Genomic DNA, 21142 nt, shown 5'->3' with positions numbered 1-21142 from the left:
ATATATGTATGTCTGTGTATAATACATGAATGCACATAAATGAATACATATATATATATAATATACATATAAATCAATGTATATATACACACAAGAGCTGTGGTCAGAAGCACACCCAGTGGCTTGACTTTACTCAAGCTAGCAGGATGGCCAGAGAGCATTATGGCAGTCAGGGGAGAAGCTCAGGGTCTCTGCTTCTCCTCTGGAGAAAGACAGGCTTTTTTTTTTTTCCCCTCCACTAGGTACACAGCTTGGAGCCCTGCGTAAGTCCTTCCAGCCCCGTCTAGAGAAAATACACCAGCCACTCTTGCCTCCCCCTCTTTCAAGTATCAGAAAGGACAGAGAGGAGGGGCTGCCCCACTTATTTGGGAAGAATGCACAAAACAATTTAAACCACTCAGGTGAGAAAATCAGTCAAGCAGGAAAACAGCAGGGGATTCTGAATGATGTGTGCAGCTCCCTGGCACAAACAGAACCACTCTATCTCAGATTTCTGTATGATCCAGGGGATCTTTACTTCAATCCCTTCAGCAAATGCCAGCATCTGAACCCTCTGCTAAATGAAGATTTTACACAAAAAGATATTTCTCACCACAGTCACATTACTACTATTGGGTGTTTTTTTTTTTCTTTTTAAGCTTTTACACTTCGGTGGTGATGGCAGTGAAGTGCCTTTAAACTGCACTCCCCCAGCAACTGGAACAGCAGCATCCATTCACTGCCATCAGGGCTCCCTGAAAGGAAGTAAACACTGCACTCCAGGCCCCTTCCAACTCACTGTCAGTCATTGCTTCCAAATACAAGACGTTGCCAGTAATACAAACACCTCTGCCTTCCAGCCTCCATAACATCTCATGGCCCGGTGCTCTCTACAGCCCCTTCAACCTGCACTTTGATGTGCACATACAACTCCAAAAGCAGCAAACAACCACCCTACCAAAAGGCAGTCAGTACTACCCTCAAAACCCCTGTGTGCAAAAGATCCCATCCATTGGAGCCACTCACCAGGAGTGAAGCTCCACCTCAGAACCTTCACATGCCCTCTGAGTAACGTGAGAAAACAGTGATATGTTTAGCTTCATAGCCAGGGGAATCAAACACAGCAGACAACTGCTCCAAGGCTCACGGCACACGTGGCAGGACAGGGCAACATGGGAACCAGGCTGGTAATGGAGGAAGCAGACCCTGCAACACTTTAGAACCTGGGCCCATAATTGCAAATAAGCAACTTTGATAGCATTTCTTTTATTAATCAAGAAACTAGCAACAAAACTGATTCAAACAAAAGTTTTAAAGGAAAAAATTGATAAGAAAATTAAAATTTATGCCACAGTCTAAGTTATCCAAGGCCAAGGCTTCCCATCAGGTCAGTCTTCAGTCCTAAGCACAGCATCGCCAACAAAAAACAGGGAATACGAAGGGATCCCATTATCTCAAACTTCTTTGAAATTACTCAGCTGAGGGAGGGAAGCAGTGCCATTGAGCCCCTCTCCACCCCATTCGCTTTCATAAATGCAGAACCACCTCGTGGTGATCAAGGTCCTCTGTTCCTGCGGTTCATTGCAGAGGCAAGAATCAACCTCCACGTTACGGATGGGGGAGCTGAGGCACAGAGAGATGGCACGTCTGACCTGAGCTCACCCCATCAGGATAGTACCAGCCCTACTGAGCACAGTTCTCTTCTACCCTCAATAACATTTTGCCTACCACAAACATCACATCCTATCTGAGATTATGAAGATATCTAATAAGATTAATCACTCTCTCTTCAGAGACCCACGTCTTATCTGCACCAGATAATACACTGAGATAAAGGAAGATGCAGATAAGGCTTGCCAAGAATCTGATCACATTCTTATTATTTACCCCTGCAGCTGTTTTAATCCCACTGTTGTTGAACTAAACTACAAAATATACAACACAGTGCTTTTTCTTCCACCATTAAACGTCATTAACGGACTCAGGTAGCAGAAGATAAAAACCCCTCACAGAAAGTCCACAGCGATACAAAGTTTGGCTTTATTTTCTTCCAAAACATTTTATTCACTTGGCAATGTTGGCTTTGTTTTTATTTATCATAATCTTATCCTCTGAAACCTATACTGATTTCCTTTCAGACAGCACTGTTGATCTCACCTAATAAATGTGGACATTGCAACATTTCATATTCCAGTCATCTGGGAAGTGAACAGAAATAGTTTTTAAAAATCTCATTTTCCATTTAAATATTTTTTTCAAACTATGTTTTCTGCACATTCACTCAACTTGTTTACCCTGTTCTTAGTGCAAATGATGTATCACAGACACCTGTGACTGCAGGGCAGCAGATACTCAAGTTCAGCTGCAAAGAGGTGATTCCCTGAATTTGTACATCTATGTTTGAATCTGTAGGTCATCCAAATGAGAGTACAATATTGGCATTAGATAAGGAACGTTATTTGTGTGTCCATTTCCTCTGGATCCATACAGATGGCTTTATTTTTTATTCATATCTGCAACATTTGTGCCATTTACTCTGCTTGCCAATTAAGCAAGCAGTAGTGAATGTTTTTTTTTTTTACTAATTGCATGAAAAATCATTGTACATGTATGTAAGAAATGCAGATGAACACATGAAAAATTCAGATCCCACATCATTCGAGCAGTTACAAGTTGCACAAAGGCTTATCAGTAACATCTGCCTCTCCTGCACAGGCAGCTGATGTCACTGGAGTTGAAAGGATGTAAAGAAACAGCAAAATCTTTATATGTACTCAGAGATTTTCATCCCAAAGGCTGCAGAGAGCTTTTCCAAGATATATAATGTGAAATAATTCAATTCCTGTCTGAAACAAGATCACCTCTGAGGGGAAACGTGATACATTTATATAAAGAGACATAGAATGCAGAGGGGAATAGGCTGTGCTTTAGAACTGCACTGAAAAGTTCTGCTCAGACACAGACTTAACATGCAGGTTCTTCTAAAAGACGTGCACTGCCACAGGGTCCTCCTTAAATCAGAACCTCTCTGGCTCCTTGGTGTATGGCTCAGCACTGACTGTGCAGCCTATGCCTGGCAGTGTGGTGGGGCTGCAGAACCCTGCCTTGATCCTCCCTCACTTCTCATCAGCGTCTCTTCGCTACATCAGAGGTTGGGCAAAGGGTAAAACTTGGCTGGCAACTCACTGTTGGGGAAAAGACTGATAAAAGAACAAAAATTCTTGCAAAAATAACTGTATTCGAGAGCTGAAGCAACTCCACAACATTCCAGGGGCAAAAGCAACAAATTACGGGTTACTTGCTGGTGGCTACCAGACAACTAGAAACACTTTCTGCTGATCCTTCAGCAAGAAATAAGTTTCACCAAGAGGCCTTCTCAAACAGCATGGTACAAGCTTGCCCTCTACAATTAGCATGATGCAACTTCTTTACAACTGAGCTCAGCAGCACCTTTCCTGTGTGGAAATGGATCCTGCAATCAATATCTTTACCAGAGAGTCTTCCTTCGTAAACATTTGGGCTCACTTGGAAAGCTTAGATCTTGCTTCACATCTAGCAATAGGGTTGAAAGGGAAAGTTCAAAGCACACACTTAAGGAGAATATATTGTATGTACCAAATAAGAGTGGTAAAGAATAACCTTATGAGCAAAAATTTTTTCGGAGAAAGAACGACATCACTGTCAAAGTTGGTTGTAAAAGCAGGATACATTTGCCTTGGGTAATAGTATATAGGTGAATGTAAAAAGGGTGGGTGACAGAAAACACTATCATTGAACAATAAGCTAGAAGTTTCCTCATATCATTAGTAGCCAGTAAAACTAATCTCAAGTTTTGATTTTGCAAAACCATTAGTAATTCAGACCAATAATTCTTTCCATCTCAGATACCAAATTCAAAATAAATACTCAAGTACTTATCTGTCTCTAAATATCTGACTTGGAACAGAAGCTCCAGCAGAAGCGAGATGAATACATGAGGCCATGTAAACAAAGGAAACTCTTTAAGGAAAAAATGTTAACTCTTACAAAAAAACCCACCAAGAATACAAACAGTTGTATTTTGAGAACTAGCACAATAATTCAAAGTCAAGTTACATCAAATAACTGTAGGCCTCATGGCTTCAGCTGCTTTCTCCGTTGACTCTACACCCCAAGCCAACCCACGTGGTGTTTGCCTGTGCCCTTCATATCAACCTTCCAGAACTACTTTAGCAAGAAGTTGCCCTGGGATGTCAATTGAGATAAGCACCAGCTCGGGTAGGCGCTAAACATCCCATACGTGTTCTGTACATACAAAATTACTCAGTGGAGCTGCCACTCACCCAGACTAGCTTTCGATGAACATTCTGAGTCTAAAGACATGTGCAGTTGCCATTGGCCAACAGCCGGGTCAGTTAGGGTTCATAAAGATGGATTGCGGAACAAATCTGAAATGAATGTATGGAGAAGTGTACAATGTGGTTACTGCCCAATATGCAGCAACAGGTCCAGGAGTCTCAGCCGTCCACAGAATGCACATCACAAACCCAAAAGCAGCATCTGTGCAATGCAGCCAGTGGCTTCCTCTTTGTATGTGGCCCATTGTAAACGAATCAGGTTTTAAATCCCTTTCTAAATAATCTCTACCAATTCCATCTTTAATGATTTTCTTTGAAGACATTTTTCCCACAAAAAAAAAAAAATCTTAAAGTAAAATGATTTAGTAGCATTCTGCAGATCAAATACGGTTCAGCAAGAGCTAATCCATACTTTGTTTCAGAGAGATAAAATCAAAAAGGGAAACACTTATCTCTGTAAGAAAAGTCTATAAAAGTGCAAGTCAGCTGTAATTTAATTAGCAGCTATGGCAGGTCAGGAGATCTGTGATTCTTTCATTAATGAGCAATTTTTAGGACCAATTAACACAAAACCAGATGTGAAGCCTTGACATTCAGAGAGAATAAAGGTGGGAGGTCAAGATGAAAAGGCAGATGCAGGAACTGGAAACAAATAAGCTGTTTTCTAATTTGAATCACTGCTCTTGCTCAGGGCGACAGGTTCCTGCTGTAAGCAGATCAAGGCCATGCGGTCGGTGCACTGCTTGTTGGTCGGCTGGAATGAACTCCTGTGATCAGTGTCCCTCTATTTAGAGCAAAGATGTTTACTCATCTCATTGAAAATCAACACTGGTAGCAGAATTATCTTTCAGGGGATCAAGAACTTTTATTATTTCTTGCATTTAATGTAGAGAAAGAAAAATGTTGTGCATTGACTGGAATGGCACATCAGCTAACATATCAGCAAAGCATGGGAGCTAAGGACAATCCTACTTATAGTTGCTGTATTTGATTATTTTCTTTATGATTTGAGAGCATAAGCTGAATGAGAGCTTAAGCGTTAGCTTATTTGACAAGATGGTAAATTCAAAACAAGAAGAAAGGCACTGAAACGATCCATGCACAATTTAGAAATATCTCCAAACCTGCCAGCCACCAGATGTCACAAAGCCTGCAAGCTGTGATGCATTGAAACACAAGAAGGGCAAAGCTCTGGCAGCAGCAGCCAACAGCAGTGTGTCAGGACACTCCTCCCATAGATCCCCATCAATCTCAGAGCCGTGGAATGAAAGGATAAAACATGTGTAAGACAAAACAAACAAACAGAGCTTTGCTCTGCAATCACCTGCCTCAGAGTGGAAGCTGTGTGGAAGACCAACGCCTCGAGCACCAGAGAAAATGCAGGGCACCCACACACTAAAAAGAGCATTTAAAGTATGTAGGGCCAATCTGATCTTACATAAGCCAGACAAGGTCAATACACTGAGCATCACTCAGTGATCTCACAGACCCAAGCACTTAAACTGCTCACAGCACAAATTCACAAACATTTAGTTTAATTCTCATTTAACATGTAGGAAAAAAATGTTCATCTTTAAGCTCAGTGCAGCCTCCATGCAACATTTGAATACCTGTGAGAAATCCACCAGTTAATATAACTGGAAATCTGCTGGCTTCGCCATATGCATTATCACATACTCATGGAATCATACAAAATATGTACAAATTAATTTATATCAAGTTCTGATGCTAATGGCAAAATAGTCTAAGAAATGATAGACAGTAAAGAACCTGACAAAACCCGATTCTTAACTGAAATAAAGGGTAAATCTCATCACCAATAGCTCTACTTCACACTCTGAAAAGAATGCACATTTCCCAGTGAAAATAGTACCAAATATCTATTGAGAAAGTGCTTACCAACATTCTGCAGTCCAAAGAACAATTCATTCAGGACGGTAACTTTACTTTTGATCCTATAAGCTCCCATTATTGCTGCTGGACTACAGCAGTATCTAAGAGTTGCAACAACATGAAAGGAAGCACAGTCTGAATTTGCCCAAGGAGGCAGCAGGTTATAACCCCTGATAAAAGCAATGAAGAGTAGGGAGGCATGATTTTCTACTTTTCTGTTTTAAAAAATCAAATGCTGGGCAATAGGGCTGTGTGCTGCCTGAACCAAACCTCGTATGATGTTGGTTAGATGGGAAAATTCAGTATTTGTACTGTTATATTACACAACCCATTAATCATCAGCCTTTGTTCTCATGTAGTCTTACTGCAGGATGTTATTATACAAAGTGCTTGGAAATTAAAAGAGCAGCAAACAGTAAGCTTGTTTCATCCATCTGAAAACTGTCTGGAGCCTTAGTTTTATCACATGTGTTTTTCCACTGTGATGAGACAGACAAGGATACCCACATTTGCTACCAATCCAAAACCCGGTATTAGGGAATTAACTATTTAAGTACGTCAGAATGCATGGATTATTTATGACAAGCCCCCTGGTTCAGAAGGAAATAAACCACCTTGGAGGGAAGCAGCACCTGTAACAACAAACTGACATCTTCAGTACATTCCCTGTAATACATCCCAAGTGTGACCTTGGGATCAGAGTTGAGGGCTGCAGCACACCCAATGGAGTGCCCAAAACTCCAGGATTTGTTTATAGCTCAGGTCGCTCACAGGCACACTGCAGTCAACTCAAGAGACGCAACTGGGGAGCAAAGCCAGAAGGAAGGAACCAAAATGGCTTATTGCAGCAGCACCAAATTCTTAACGTCTATAAAGCTAATGCTTTTCTCCCTGTATAAAGACACAAACAAAATAATCAGTCAGGTTTATCAACGTCTGGAACCTACAAGCAGGAAGGCTGGGATTTCAATACACAACACATAGGGCTAAAGCCTCGAATGCAGACCTGTATGCAACACACAAACTACCTTGTACAAGTACCAGAATAGGACAAGTGACACAGTCAACAACAGGTCATGCTCTCCTTGCTCTCATTAGCAGGGAGATGAAAGGCCAGAAATGCATGCACATCACCCGAGCTAGTTTAGTCAAAAGGAAGGCAACAAAAGCACTAAGCGATGTTTAACCTGTGCAGTGTATGTAGTGCACTATGTACAGTGAAAATCTGTATTCAAATCTTTCAAACCCTTATAAATGCTCTGCACAGAAAAGGGCTGCTACATTGGGCACTGATGATATAATTAATTGGTTTGCAGCAATCCAGGAGCTCCGGGGAAGCACTGCAAACAAAACATGGTGCTGGGCAGAGAAGCAGCAGAACGTTTGCTGAGAGCAGTCTTTGGCAGAAGGTGCAGCAGGGTGACTTCAGAGCACCAGGGTAAAGCTGATGTGGTCAAATAACGAAATCAACAAAAGATCAGCAGTAGAAGAGGTTAATAGAAGTACAGACTGATTTGCAGCCTTTTTGACCTTTGGCTTTTAAGGAAAGGAAAATTCTCCCACCAGGAAATGTTGCTCAGTGGAAGTGTGAGAGCTGGAGGATGAACCTGCGTAACGGCCATACAGATTCTATTTATTTTTTCCTAATTGAGGATGCAGTAAAGGAAAAATTTGGCTCCAAATCTGACGCAGCTTGTGACATATAGAAAGGAAACAGAAAAGCGGTTTTTCAGTCAGATCACCCACTACGTCGAAAATAACAATCCACCCTATGCACTCTGACAAAATAACACATAATGGAACTAAAACTGTGCTGAGAAAAATAGTCTGTTAAGCTTCCCATTCCTCTGAGGGCTGAGGTCTATTTTTAACATGGAGAACTGGAGCTTCATACACCCCATCGAAGCTGCCTCGCTGCAGCCAATTGAGAGAAGCAGTCTGCAAAGTATTAATAATTCATCTGATACAGTTTAGCTGGCATATTTCAGCAACGAAACCACACCAAACTCTCCTGCAAGGAAAGACAGAGGAGATATTTCAGAACAAGCTTCCCCCTCCACTGTGTGTTCTTTTCCTCTCCTTATATTAACTGGCAAAGAAAAGCCTTCACGGGCAGCACTGGAGAGGAAAGATCTCCGTACAGCATTGGAGTGGGAGAAACAAGGATGCGGGTGAGAAAAGGTTTCAACAGCCACCAACCCAGTTTACTTCTGGTGAAAGGCAGATAACTCTGTCCTCCCAGCCAGTCCAGAAGTTACTGCTGGCATAGCAAGAGCAGTAGGCCTGCAGCTGCCAGCTGCACTGCATCATACCCCAGGGCAGCCTCTGTCCTTCTGTGCAGCCTTAACTTGTAGGCAAAACATCATTTTTTTTTTTTTCCATTGATATCAACCATACGGCTTCAGAAGGAAAGTCTGCTGCCCTGCCAGACTCTTCAGCAGGCCGTATCCTGTATTTATGTCCATCCATTTTGCTTTTTAATTATTTTCTAGAAAGTGGGAGTGGTTTAAAACAGCCCATCTCTAGGTGTATTCACTGTATTGACTGCTCTAGAGAGAAGTGAGTAATTATCTTGAAAAGGTCCATTCTCAAGAGTGAGCATGGAGGGTGCTGAACAGATTCAAAGTGGTGAATAACACACAGCAAACGTGAGAAGACACCATTATGAATGCATGAAAAAGAAAGCACGCAAAGGATCAGGGTCTGTAACAGTCACTTCTGATGAACAACACAGCATAAACTGGGAAGCTGAGCATGTCCTGAGTCAAAGATCTCACAATCCTGTGTAAGCAGATGTGCTTGAGAAGGAGCACCTTTGTTTCCATGGACAGTCCTTTCAGTGTGATGGCTTTTGCAGTAGCAGCAGCACGCTCAGACTGCTAGCAGAACACAGCTCATGGTATTTCCAAGCAGTGCCATGGACACTCAAGCTCTGCCTCTTCCAGTTTTTGAGACCCAATTACATGCTCAGAGCAGAAATTTCCTGTGTCAAAAAGAACTGGATGATCTTCATGGTCCTTCCAACCCAAGCCATTCTGTGAGTCTAAAAATATCAGAAAAGTCCATTTCTCCGGGAAAGCTCCCTGTAGGTCAGACTGTCCTCTGGTGTGTTGTGAATCTCTTGTTCAAACAAGACAGCTTTTCTGCAAAAATGTGATGGGATTTGCCTGATTAGGACAGGAAACCCACACTGACTCTTTCAGGTACATCACAAACCTTGTTTGCTGCCTGGGCTTGCTTGTTTGTCCTCTGCCCTCCTTGCTCTCCAAACAAACAGACACACACATCCTTCCCACTGGAGCCAAAGTCACTTATTAGAAGAAATTTGCAAGTAACACTATGGGCTTTATTTTGCTTTTATGCTCATAATTCAGGCTTCTTGATTCTGCTTGTTCCTGCAATTCCAGATCTATAGAGGCTCATATTAAAAAGTTGCCTGGCACAAAGCCTGCATCATTTACCTACTCTTTGATGCCAAACGCTTCTGTTTTTTTGCATCTTCTTCCAGGATTCTCAGTGCACGCAGCCCAGCAGCCATCTGCAGAGCTCTCCTCCACCCCCAATTCTCAATTAGTTTGCAGCCTAAGCAGCAGTTACTCCAACACTGAGATGTTATTTCTATGAGACTCCACAGCTCTTCTTCAATTTGACTGAGTTTCTGGCTGAGCACCTTTCCGGATTTGCGATATTATTCTAATCAGCCAAACATCATCACCATTGTCATGTAGCATTTTTCATTTGTTACCTTCATCTTCTGGTCACGCAATTTCTAGTTAGAGTGCTATGCATACACGATCAGATTTCTTGCAACAATTTTTAATCACAATAAGAAAAAAAAAGCACCTCTAACTTTTGCTGCACTGTGAGCATTGCTTCCGCAGACGCTCATTTATGATCCTGCTGGCTCTGCTGCATGAAGATGTGGCAAAACATTTAGAAAAATGCCACGCTGATGAAAATTAAGCCAACCCAAACACTGCCATGAAGAGACAGTCCCTCCTTTCCCCATCACAGTGCCAGCACAGACAAGAGATGTCAGGGCCTGTCTGACTGTGTGCGTCAGCTTCTGAGGAGAAGAAAACAATCTGCTGCCACTTGAAATCTGAAAACAATCTTACAGTGTAGGGGACCCCAGTTACTGCAACTGTACCTTGGGTAGGACACAGACATACTGGGAAATCAGGGCATTACTCTCGTGCTCTCCAGCACACAGAAACTGGATTCCTCAGCTCAGCAGAACTCTTTAGAAAGAAGGGCAATGTTAAGACCACTTCTTCCTACAGTTCTGAATTAATGCACAGACTAAACACCAGTGCTGCTGGTTTGAGCTCATCAGGAACCAATGCATTTCCTCTGATGTGGCAGCACAAAGTCTCTGTTTGCAATCCCCGCAGGAGAGACACTGATTAGAAACCTCTGCCATTGCCACCTTCATCCTGTGGCAGGACACAACACTGAGCAGCTCAGCACAACAAAGCTGTGAGAAGAGCTGGCCATTCAACCCTGTCTGCAAACCTGCTCATCTCTTACAGCATTCAGAGTCCCCCACACCTGAATGAAATCCCTCTGATTTTTTTGTTGAGATAATTCTACTTGAGCAGCTGTTGTACTGCCCTGGTTACCTTTGTTCCATTTAAGTTTGTAGTTGGTGTTTGCTTTGGACTTTTTTCTTTCTTTATTTTTATTATTTTAACTCAATGGGCTCACTTTGGTTCCTACATCCATGTGACATCACTGCAAGAATTGCAGAGAGGACTGCAGCTGTGAGGATGATCAAACAAGCAAAGACATCACTGAGCCTTAATTGTGGTCATCATCCTGAAGCCTGGCAAACAGCAGTGCCTGTTAGAGGCAGATCCAGCCCTGACCTCCTTCACCCCACACACTTCATTACACAGATCACAGCCCGAAGCCCTGAACTCCCTCCAAGCTTAAAGGGATGAGACGACGTTTATAACCCCATCTCTGTACCTGTAAAAATGTATTCCTGTAGGAGGGAAAAACATCCCTTCCTGGTGCTGGTGTAGTACTGAGCTTGGAAGCATGGGAGCCTGAAAGAAAGTTACCAGAACAAAGCAGCCCATCGTCCATCCAACATGCCCCTTTAAACTAGAGATGTTTTACATTATCTCCAAGTCTTACTTCTATAATATCAAGCCCAAATTCCAAGTGTTAGTAATTAATGTCAGTGTGCTTACTTCTAAGCACAATGTACTATGAAGACTGCTACGGAGACATTTTGCATGAAATAAAGGAAAGATGCATCAGGAAATGCTATGCAAAACATTCACATTTAAAAATACAGATTAACTACTCTGGAGAAAAATAAGAGATAGTAAAAGACTGCCTATAAAATAAGTAACTTGCTCGTAGAATGCAAGTTGCTGTAAAGGATAACCCAAGACAGCTGAAGTTGCTGTCCATTACAATCGAAACTTGCAGTGGATAAAGGCAAGAAGGGCTCTGGAGATTAGCATGAGAGTTTTATTCAAATACTTGGCAATATTTGGCAGATAAACTCACAGAGCTCTGAACACTACTGAGGCGGTTATTTATGACTGACAAAACGCACAGGATGCCGGACCATATTACTTTGCAACAGAGACAGGCTATGCCAGATGTTTTATGGCACTATATATTTTCAGTCCTTAATTAAAAGAAACAAAACCACAAGAAGCCCCAAGTCACAATCATTACAGGGATTTGAAGGGAAAACCTAAAGTCTCTCACAATTCTCTGAGGACTTAAAATTGAAGTACCCAATAAAAATGGACAGATAACCATATAAGCATAGATCTCTTCACCACTTTTAATTAAATGTGGCTCATCTCAGTCACAATTTTCTTGGAACCTACAGGTGCACTTTTCTTAGAGGGGAGAAAACAGAACACAATAGGATAAGGATTCACTTAACTGAGAAGTTAACCTCACTCTGGAGGGGAGGTGTGTATGAAGATCCAGTATATTACATGGAACAACAAAACTGCAAAACAACGTGTCACATATTGTCTGTCAAATGTCACATTTTCTGCTTCCTTCCAACAGGAATGGAATAGAAAGAACCTACAGAAGAAAGCATTTCAAGAGAATAGCAAGTCCATGATGTATACAAATGAACACTAAAACACAATAATCTTCAGAAAAGAAAAACGTGTGCCTATTTCTCCACATCCAGTGGAGCAAGACCTTCTTTCCCATTTAAAAGGCACACAGTCTTCTTGGAAAAGAGGGCAGAGAGAAAGGGGATCTTTCAGCAGGAAATGTCAGTAGTGAGCCCACTCCTGCCTACATGTGAGCAGCCTGACCCAACTCCTGTCGTACGAAAGGAATCACGTGGTTTAAATTTGGAGACCCGGTCAGGATGCAGTGCTCTTATCATAGGAAGATCGGGACACTTTGGAAAGTATTAACTCCAGTTCTAAACAAAAACTGAAGCTTTGGAAACACGAAACCAAAATCCTAAAGGGCACATTTCAGGAAGAGCAAACATATGTTCCAGGACGAAGCACAGGCTGCAATGCCTACTGCAGAGCAGTCGCACTGACACAGCTCTGGAAAGCTTCCCAGGCTGCTCCCAAAGCAGTGATCCCAGGGAAGCCCGGCTCCCCATGCCCTGTGTGCCCAGGAGCAGCCTCTGAGCAGGGCAGGACTTCCCAGGACCAGGCAACTGCAACAACCCTCATGCTATAAAAGCCCAAAGAGACATCAGCCAAGTGCAGCTGCTGAGCTTTGGGTGGAGGTTGTGCATGCACATGTGCTCCAATTGAAATTAAGGTGACCATTGAGCCAGTGTGGGTGAAGGAAGAAGAGATTTAACACGTCTGTCCCTTTAACTGAGTCCAAACCCAGGTCCTGCCAAGGACTCAGAACACTTCCAGTTAAGTGTTTTTCCAGATGACACACAGCTCACGGTTCCAGGGCTGGCACAGAAACAAATGCAAGAAAGAAAAGCTTTCACTGCCCTGGAGGAGAAGCATAGCAGAACAACTGGAAAATGGGAAGATGCTTTGCTTCATCTGGTGCTAAGGGGAACCTGGAGAAGTTTCCAGATTCCTGGGACTCTTTCAAACAGAAGTTTTGGAGTCCTAACCAAGAAAGTTCCTTTAGCTCCTGGTTTGCTTTTTTGTTTTGCAACAGAGTAAGATAAATACATTTGCCCAAAATATCTTTCCCTTAAAGTGAGAAATGAACAAAGCTATGGTTTTAAACACCATGAAGGGGAAGTCCCTTCACCTTGGGTGAAAATAAGTATGTGGAGAAATTGCATTAGTCTGCTGTCAGACTTCCAATCAGAGCTTTACTACATTGTGTGATCTTCAAGCTTAAGAGGAGGATATGGAAAGATCACTACAAAGTAGTTGAACCAGATGACATGGCCCAATCTTAATCCTATCACTGTTTTTTCATCCCCTTGTCTTCACTGATCACTTATTCCGCAGCAGCTCATCGTGCATTCCTGGATAAACACAGCATTAGGGATTGTCCTTGTGAAGCACCATGCATGTTACCCAAGCCTACACATAAAATAAAGTGGACTTTAAGCCTGGATGGTAAATTCATCTCTCTGCCCCTTTACAGGCTTGCTGTGCTGCGCCACATGGGGCAGTCACTGCCCCCTCGCTCAGTTGCAAGGCAGCCTTAGGGTACTGGTTTTCTGCCATCTACTGAAGTTCGTCACCACTCCTTTTCCCAGACAGAACATTCAATGCTCTGAACACGAGGCACACAGCAATACCAAGAGGCACTGTGCAGACACGGCTTGGCAGTCACTTCCCCAGGGTCTGAAGCACAGAGGCTGCTCTTGCTGCAGAGTAGATCTGCTCAGAATAGCCAGCAAGCAGTTTGGATTCTGGGAGAAGATCCACATCTTCTAGTCTCTAGTGACATTAAACTACATTTGAACTTTAAAAAAAAAAAAATCTCATTTTCTCTTTTAGATCAATGTAGCCAATAAAGGTACTGGGGAGAAAAACAATGACGTGCTGTACTGCATTTTGTGATAACCCACACACAAAGTGTTTCATGGCTGAAGGAAACCCCATTCTCACAAATCAAAAAGAAATACTGGTGACTTTCTTAACACAGAGGATAAAAATACTGACAGTGGACAGAATCCTGATGAAATTACCTGTAATGATTTACTCCATAACCTAAAATTACCCCTCACACCTTTGAGTTTTAGGAGGATTCAGACATCTTTCTTTCCTTGTCTGTTGTATTTGACACAAGTTCTTATGGATATTAAAACAAATGTTGGTGCTGCAGCCGTCTATACTGGTGATTGTGGATTGACTGGAAGTTCTATTTCATGTATAATATATTCCTCTAAACTTCTCTATTTATTAGAAGATGATGCTCAGGGAAGAAGCCACATCTTCTTAAACGTTTGCGCAGTGTGTAGTAAAACAAGCTTGTTCCAAATATAGTCAGTGTTTAAGTAGGAGAAGGAAGGGGTGGTTTCTTAAATCAGAAATAATACTCTTGCCATGAGATGCTCATAGAAGTGTAATCTTAATATTCACTTAGGTTTTTGGCAGCTCTGATTTACACTACCATCCATCACCTCTTCAAATACAGCAAAATTTACCTAGATATAAAACATTACCCACAAGGAGCTTATCAGAATAATACTATGCCAGAACTGTGCTTTTTTAAGCATACATTTGGGCTCAGTTTGTCTTACCTGAAGTCAAGGGCAAGATACATATTTCCTTATTAAAATGTAGGATTTCCTCCACTTACCCACAGGAGTCCCAGAAGCAGAAAGCTACACAGGTCTCACCACCCCAAACAAGCTCAAGAACAAAAAGGGGTTGTAAGTTCCTAAAAAACAGCGTTAACATCATGTTCCCGTTTCACTAACATCCTCATAGCCCTCTGCTACTAACCCAGCACTGCTAACTACAGAGGCCTTCTGCTGCTTTGCTCAAGTATTTGGATCAGCCCAAACCACCGGCACTCCTCCCAAAAGAGAAAGGATCCACACGGGGCAGACAGCATATGCCAGATCTAGATGAGAAGCTGAGAAAGCCTCTGCAAGCCAAGGAGAAAGGGAGGGAGTTTTGCACGTGTGCAGTAAAGTGGTATTTATAAGTAATGCATCAGCACCTTTCATCTGAGCATACTAACAGCACTTTGTTGAAAGGCTTTAGTTTCCAGTTTGCAGCATCCGAGACTGTGTTCCCAGATGTTCTTTACTTTTCACAATTGTTCCTATTGTCTTTCCCCCATCCCCTATTAATTCTACTAAGAAACTACACAGAACTGCCACTTTACAGCAGACTTGCACCCACCAGCACCAGGTTTTGTCAGAACTTCATGGACCACAGCTATCAGGTCCAATTCTGCAAAATGCTTTTACTTAGCAAACACAGTACGCTACAAATACCTCTAACAGCAAGCCTTCTCCCTGCTCATTCTGCTTACAGAATCATTTATATTTCCATCATTTTAGTTCTAAAACCTTGAGCATACCTGAAGATTCTTAAGAAAATACGCTGTCCATTTTTATGTAATATTGTGGTAAGAAACATTTGAAGAAAATGCATCTGAGTGAAAGGGAACACTGAAGAGCAAACTGTCAGCAAATTACTGAGCACAACAAGATCCAAGAGGCACAGCTCCAACACTCTGCCTTGGCAATGCTACAGTAGGTGCTCAACCAGCAGCACACGTTCTGCTGCTCAAGTGCAACTCTCGTCAATACTGGATCTCTCAGCATCCAATTAGACTTCTTCACCTTTTAAAGCTCGATGAAGCTTGTTCATTCTCAGGAGATCTTTCTCCCCTTGAGGAGCCCCAACATTTTGTTGTCACAGTTCCTAGAACTGCTTGCTGGCATTTGGCCCAGACAAATTGTTTGTGAATGTGTGCCTTCATTGCTCCTAAAGGTGACAGAAAAATTGACAGCTATGATAAAGAAAATAAGGTGGATATTCTGAGGCACACACAGTGCTCTTCACATTCTAAGTACTCCAAATGATCCCCTTAATACTTACAGGCCTCCAAATCAAACTTGGATCACTGAGAACTGTAGGGACAAAGTTCTCACTGTGCATTGCAGAAAGTCTCGGACTTCAGGATTCATATTTCAGTGCTGTAACAAGGCCCTGCATTCCTTCGGAAGCATTTAATTCCAGGTGCTCCAAACTTAACCATTCCCAAGGAAAGGTTACACATAGTAACGTGATCTGCCTTTGGTCTTGTGTCAAACACACCATTTGGGTTTAGCAGCCTGTTGTTCAGCTGTCACCTCTCATTGAGTTGCAGACAGTCTCTTCACTCACATTTTGCTCATGGTGCAATGCACACCACTGGCAGACTATATTACCAGTTTTGAATGAACAATTTCTCCCCAAATACTTGCTTGGATCAGAAAAACCCAATAATCTAAAAAACATGCTTTTCCTTAGCACACTTGGAGACCCCACTGCTTCCACGTATAACAGCACTCCAAACAACACCTAGAGCAGGCGAGCTTCCCAGCTGGCCACGATGCTGTCTTGGGATGCATGAAAGAGTGAACACTGTACAGTTTTATTTAACACCTCAGAACGTTCTGCCATCACTGCCATGCTGCGAGTTTCTACACGCCCCCAGTGTTGGCTTTGCAAAGGGTTCTAAGCGATCTTGTAGCTGATGTGAACAAAGCTAGAGCAAGCAGCAAAACAGCAACAGCAAAACAGCTGTTGGTGAGTCAGGAAACAAAGGTGCTAAGTAATGCACCTGGGAACTCATGCTTTGCTCTGCTAATTGTATCACTTGTGTCTGTTCCTGCCTCTTGTACTGAACCAGAACCAACACCCCAAATATGTTATTTCATGTTATCATTGTGCTATTACAAAATACACTTGCTTTCCTCACTAGAAAGCAATGGAACCTTCCCACAATATTCTACATTGAGCAGTCATTACAACAGAGGACTGATAGACTTCTTCCCTGGCTGTGCATCAGACTCATTTCTACCCTTCTAGTAGTTAAACTTTGTGATCACCACCCATAATAACTTTCTCTGTAATGAAAAAACCTGCAAGATTACCACATTCTTAATAAGGGTTATAAAATAATCACAGTATTTTCTGCTAGTCTCTGCTTTCTTGCTACCCTCAGTGGGCTAAAGACAATCTGTTCAAAATCACTTGCAGTGCAATGGGAGGTGTAACAACAACATAAGAGCAACACGATCCCAGACTGCAGCAACTGAACAACTACTTAAACGTGACAGCAGCAAGCACAAAGACAAATGAAGGAATCTGTTTACCTTTCAGAAGGCCTCATGTGCACAGAGATATCCAGGTAAGATTCCCTCACCTCCACTGCCAACCCTTAAATGAGGACAGCTGAGGGGTGGATCCTGGCTCCAGCCCTTCTGTCACTCAGTACATTGCACGCAGCTGAGCTCCCCTGGGCTGGCCCTGCCTTCCCACCAGGTGCTCCATCGCTGCTTCAGGCTGTGACTCAGCATTTTCAGTACAGCCCTCATATCAAGAAAGCATGATTAATGTATAGTTAACAGTACATGTTCTAAAAACTGTTGTCAGATTGTTGGCTGTGCTGTGAACTCAGCGTGCAGAACATGTCCATCTTTCAAATCACCGTAGATTAATAAGGTTTATTCCTTTCTACATTTGTCCTCACAACATCCAGATGTTCTCTCCATCTATTTTGTAGAACTTTACAGCACATAACCAGCTGTGTGAGTTCATTCATCCTACATCATAATCAAAAAGTATATATATATATAAAAAAAAACCAACACAAATAAGTCAAGCTCTGATATGTCTGGATTCTGCAGCTCCTATACCAAAAGCTCTGGACCATTTATACTTCACAATACATCCATCAACAATTTGGTTTGACTTGAACACAATCATCACCACAATCTGTACTATAATAATCAGTTTCTCATTACAGAATCTTTTCTCTGGTGAAGATCCACTGAGTGTCTTTGTGATTTGGGACAGAAGAGGTCCTTGTCTTTGACATGATTTTTAAAGAAGTGATTTTAATTTGTCATTTGGCTTTTAAAAAACAAACAAACAAAACTCTGTTCAGGCAAATAAAGATGAACAAGCAGCGAGCTGTGTTGTCAAACACAAAGTCAAGAGGAATGGAAACAGATTTGGATATTTCAGCACATTTAAGCTGCCATTCAGCAGATGGGTGAGTTCTGCACCTATTGTCAGGAGCCACATTTGAAGGGCTTAGTCTCTCAAACTGCAGTGAGAGTCGTTCATGCTCAACACTAACAGTGTGGAGATGAGGGATCAGCCTGGCCAAAGAACGTTATAAACTGTCATTCATCGACAGTGTTTACTCTTTCGGAAAATAGTTTAAGCAAACGAGGAGGATAGAGCCAAAAACATTTACTTTCTACGACTTTCTCAGCCAAGCTACAAAGTGTACAACCTGCTGTAGATTATGTTCTCCAAAAATACCTGAGGGTGTAAATCCCATAATGTGCCAGTTGTGTAAGGTTACAGGAATATGACCATCACCCAGCTGTTAAAGAATATTCCAGGAAGCACTGCTCTCAAACTATCTCTAAGAAATCTTTAAAATGTATTTTTATGACTTTGAACCGAAAATGAGGGAAGATTCAGCTAGTGGAATCATTTGCAGTGTCACAGCTGAACCTCAGCAGATTTGCTGCACCATGCTTTCACATACAGAAACAGTTCCAACTCAGCAGGAAGCTCCTTAGGTAAGAGAAAACAGGAAGTTAGAATTTCTTGTAATGCCTTTACGTTCACCTTGAGAACTAATGACAATGGTGCTCAATTAAGTTAAATTCTGCCTGATGTTTATCACTGTTTTTGTGAACCACAAGCTCAGCTGGGAGCCAAAGGCTGGAACACCAGGGGCTCAGCGTACAACAGCAGTGTTGCAGTGTTTTAGCACAGATTTGCAGCCCTGAGATCCTCAGCTGTGCAGAAGAATCTGCAGAAACCACTCTTTGCAAGGAAGGATGAAGTTGCAGTATATGCATATCTCCATGTTTGTTGTATTTCTTGAAGATTTCATGCCTTGGTGCTGTTGGGGTTAAACCTGTACAAATGGCAGGAAGGACGTGAGGACCTAAACTAATGGGAGATATTGAAACCAGTGACAGAACTTCAGGAGAATGTATTAGCATGAAGGCACAAATGCTGCTGTAAAGAACTTCTGTCCTGAAACTGAGCATTATTCTCAACTTGCAAATATACTTGCTGCAAAAGAAAACAAGCTTTTAAGCACATTACTTGTTTTTGAGGTTTACAAATGTTTTAGCTGGAGTTTTCTGTAGTGTTTGATTTCTTCAGTGCTGTTGCATTCTCAGAAAATCTCAATCAAATACAATAATATGATGCACCTTGCAAGAAGGATGCTTGTTTCTTACACATTTCCAAATGATATTTATTATTACTTTCGAAGTGAGAATCAGCCAGCCACTGATGAATACTTGAGATTTACTCACATATGCACACACAGCCATAGGAGCCTCTTTCCTGCAAGGGCAGTAACTTTACACTGTAAATCTGACCACTGATGTTAACTCTGTATCCAGCACCCAACCATCATGCAATCTCATCAGCTTTATGCAGGTGGATGAAAATAAGAAATACAAGTTTTGCTGTGCTCACAGGTTCAAACTTTGTTATCTGACCTGTAGGCAGCATCAGTTACAGTAGGAGTTAATATGCAATTCCAGTAAATGCCAAGCAAGCCCATGTAATCAAATGAGCCATTTAACCTGTTAAAAGTAAGGAACATTCCACACCAAAGTGCTGCCTTTCATTTGTACCCGAAGAAATCCTCCTAATAGATTCTAATAGCAGTGTTTAAGAGACTTTTCTTTGGAGCACACTGTTACGCCTTCGTTCTTTTCATCCCCTTCCAAAGCCCACTGCCAAGAGACCAAAGCTATAATTTTCTCTGCCTGTAAGAGTTCCATAAGTTTACCCGACCTTTAGAAAAATGCACTTCTTCTCCTTCTGCATCTCCCTTAAAGCAGCTGCTTTGTCACAATGGCTGCAGCCCAGGCCCTCCTGGCTGTGCACAACAGTGGCAGGCTGGCATCCTGCAGCACCAAAACCACACAAATCTCCCACTTGCTGCCTTGCTTAGCAGGATGGTTGGCAAGCACACAAGAAAGACATCACTAGATGTACAGAGCAAAGAGCACACTGAGCCTGATGTGTTGTTCTGTCTCTGATTGCCCCATGCTTTTCCTGGCCTGGGCTGTACTACTCACCAGTTCCTCAAGCACAGACTCCTTTCTAATGCCTGTCGTCAGCCCTGTGTACAGCCTTGAGAAAATTACAGAGACCAGCTATTACAAATATATCCCTCATGTCAACCTGGCTTGTGTACTCACTTTAGCCCACTTGCAAGTTCTTAGAATTTAAAAGTCATTTACAAGCCAATTGAACTCTTAAACAAAAGGGTTTGCTGTATGCCAGGGATGTAAATAATGTGCAGGATGCGTTAACAGAAGGAATTAAACTGTACTCAGCAGCATACAGTGGTGATTATCATTATGAAGCACACGCACCCAAGTGCCAGTGCAGACTATCCAGGTGACTTCACGGATGCCAGACCCAAAAGAACAACAGTTCTGCACAGCCTGGTGCCTCAGAAAACACGGAGCTTGGCTCACTGGCATTCTGCAGAACTTCGTCTTCAGGAGTTGGAGAACTACATATTTGAAGGATAAATTCTCAGAGGATTGGAGTGCGCTGGTATTCTCAAGACTCCCATCTCATGAAGTGTAAAGTTACAGAGTAGATCAGCAAATCACTTCTCTGGACACAAACCACTCCTGCCATACCAGCACATTTGTTAGAAGCGACAAAACACCGTCCAGCAGATCCTCCTGTCTGCTTCCTCTGTGCACTGGTTGGATTGCCCCAGAGCCAACCATTTCAGAGCCAGCTGTGTGTCTAACAGCAAAT

At 42.3% G+C, this 21142-nt stretch overlaps 1 long non-coding RNA gene across 1 annotated transcript in view; it reads right to left on the bottom strand.

Moving 5' to 3' along the window:
- LOC125701419 (uncharacterized) overlaps positions 1–17540 on the bottom strand; it is a 45829-nt gene extending 28289 nt beyond the window's left edge. Inside the window, exon 1 of the long non-coding RNA XR_007380240.1 lies at positions 17470–17540. This is a non-coding gene — a long non-coding RNA (uncharacterized LOC125701419). The remainder of the gene's footprint in view (positions 1–17469) is intronic.
- Positions 17541–21142: the final 3602 nt, after the last annotated feature.

The sequence above is a fragment of the Lagopus muta genome, chromosome 16, assembly GCF_023343835.1.
Source record: "Lagopus muta isolate bLagMut1 chromosome 16, bLagMut1 primary, whole genome shotgun sequence".
Taxonomy (NCBI): Eukaryota; Metazoa; Chordata; class Aves; order Galliformes; family Phasianidae; genus Lagopus; species Lagopus muta.
This window is presented reverse-complemented; position numbering and strand designations above follow the sequence as displayed.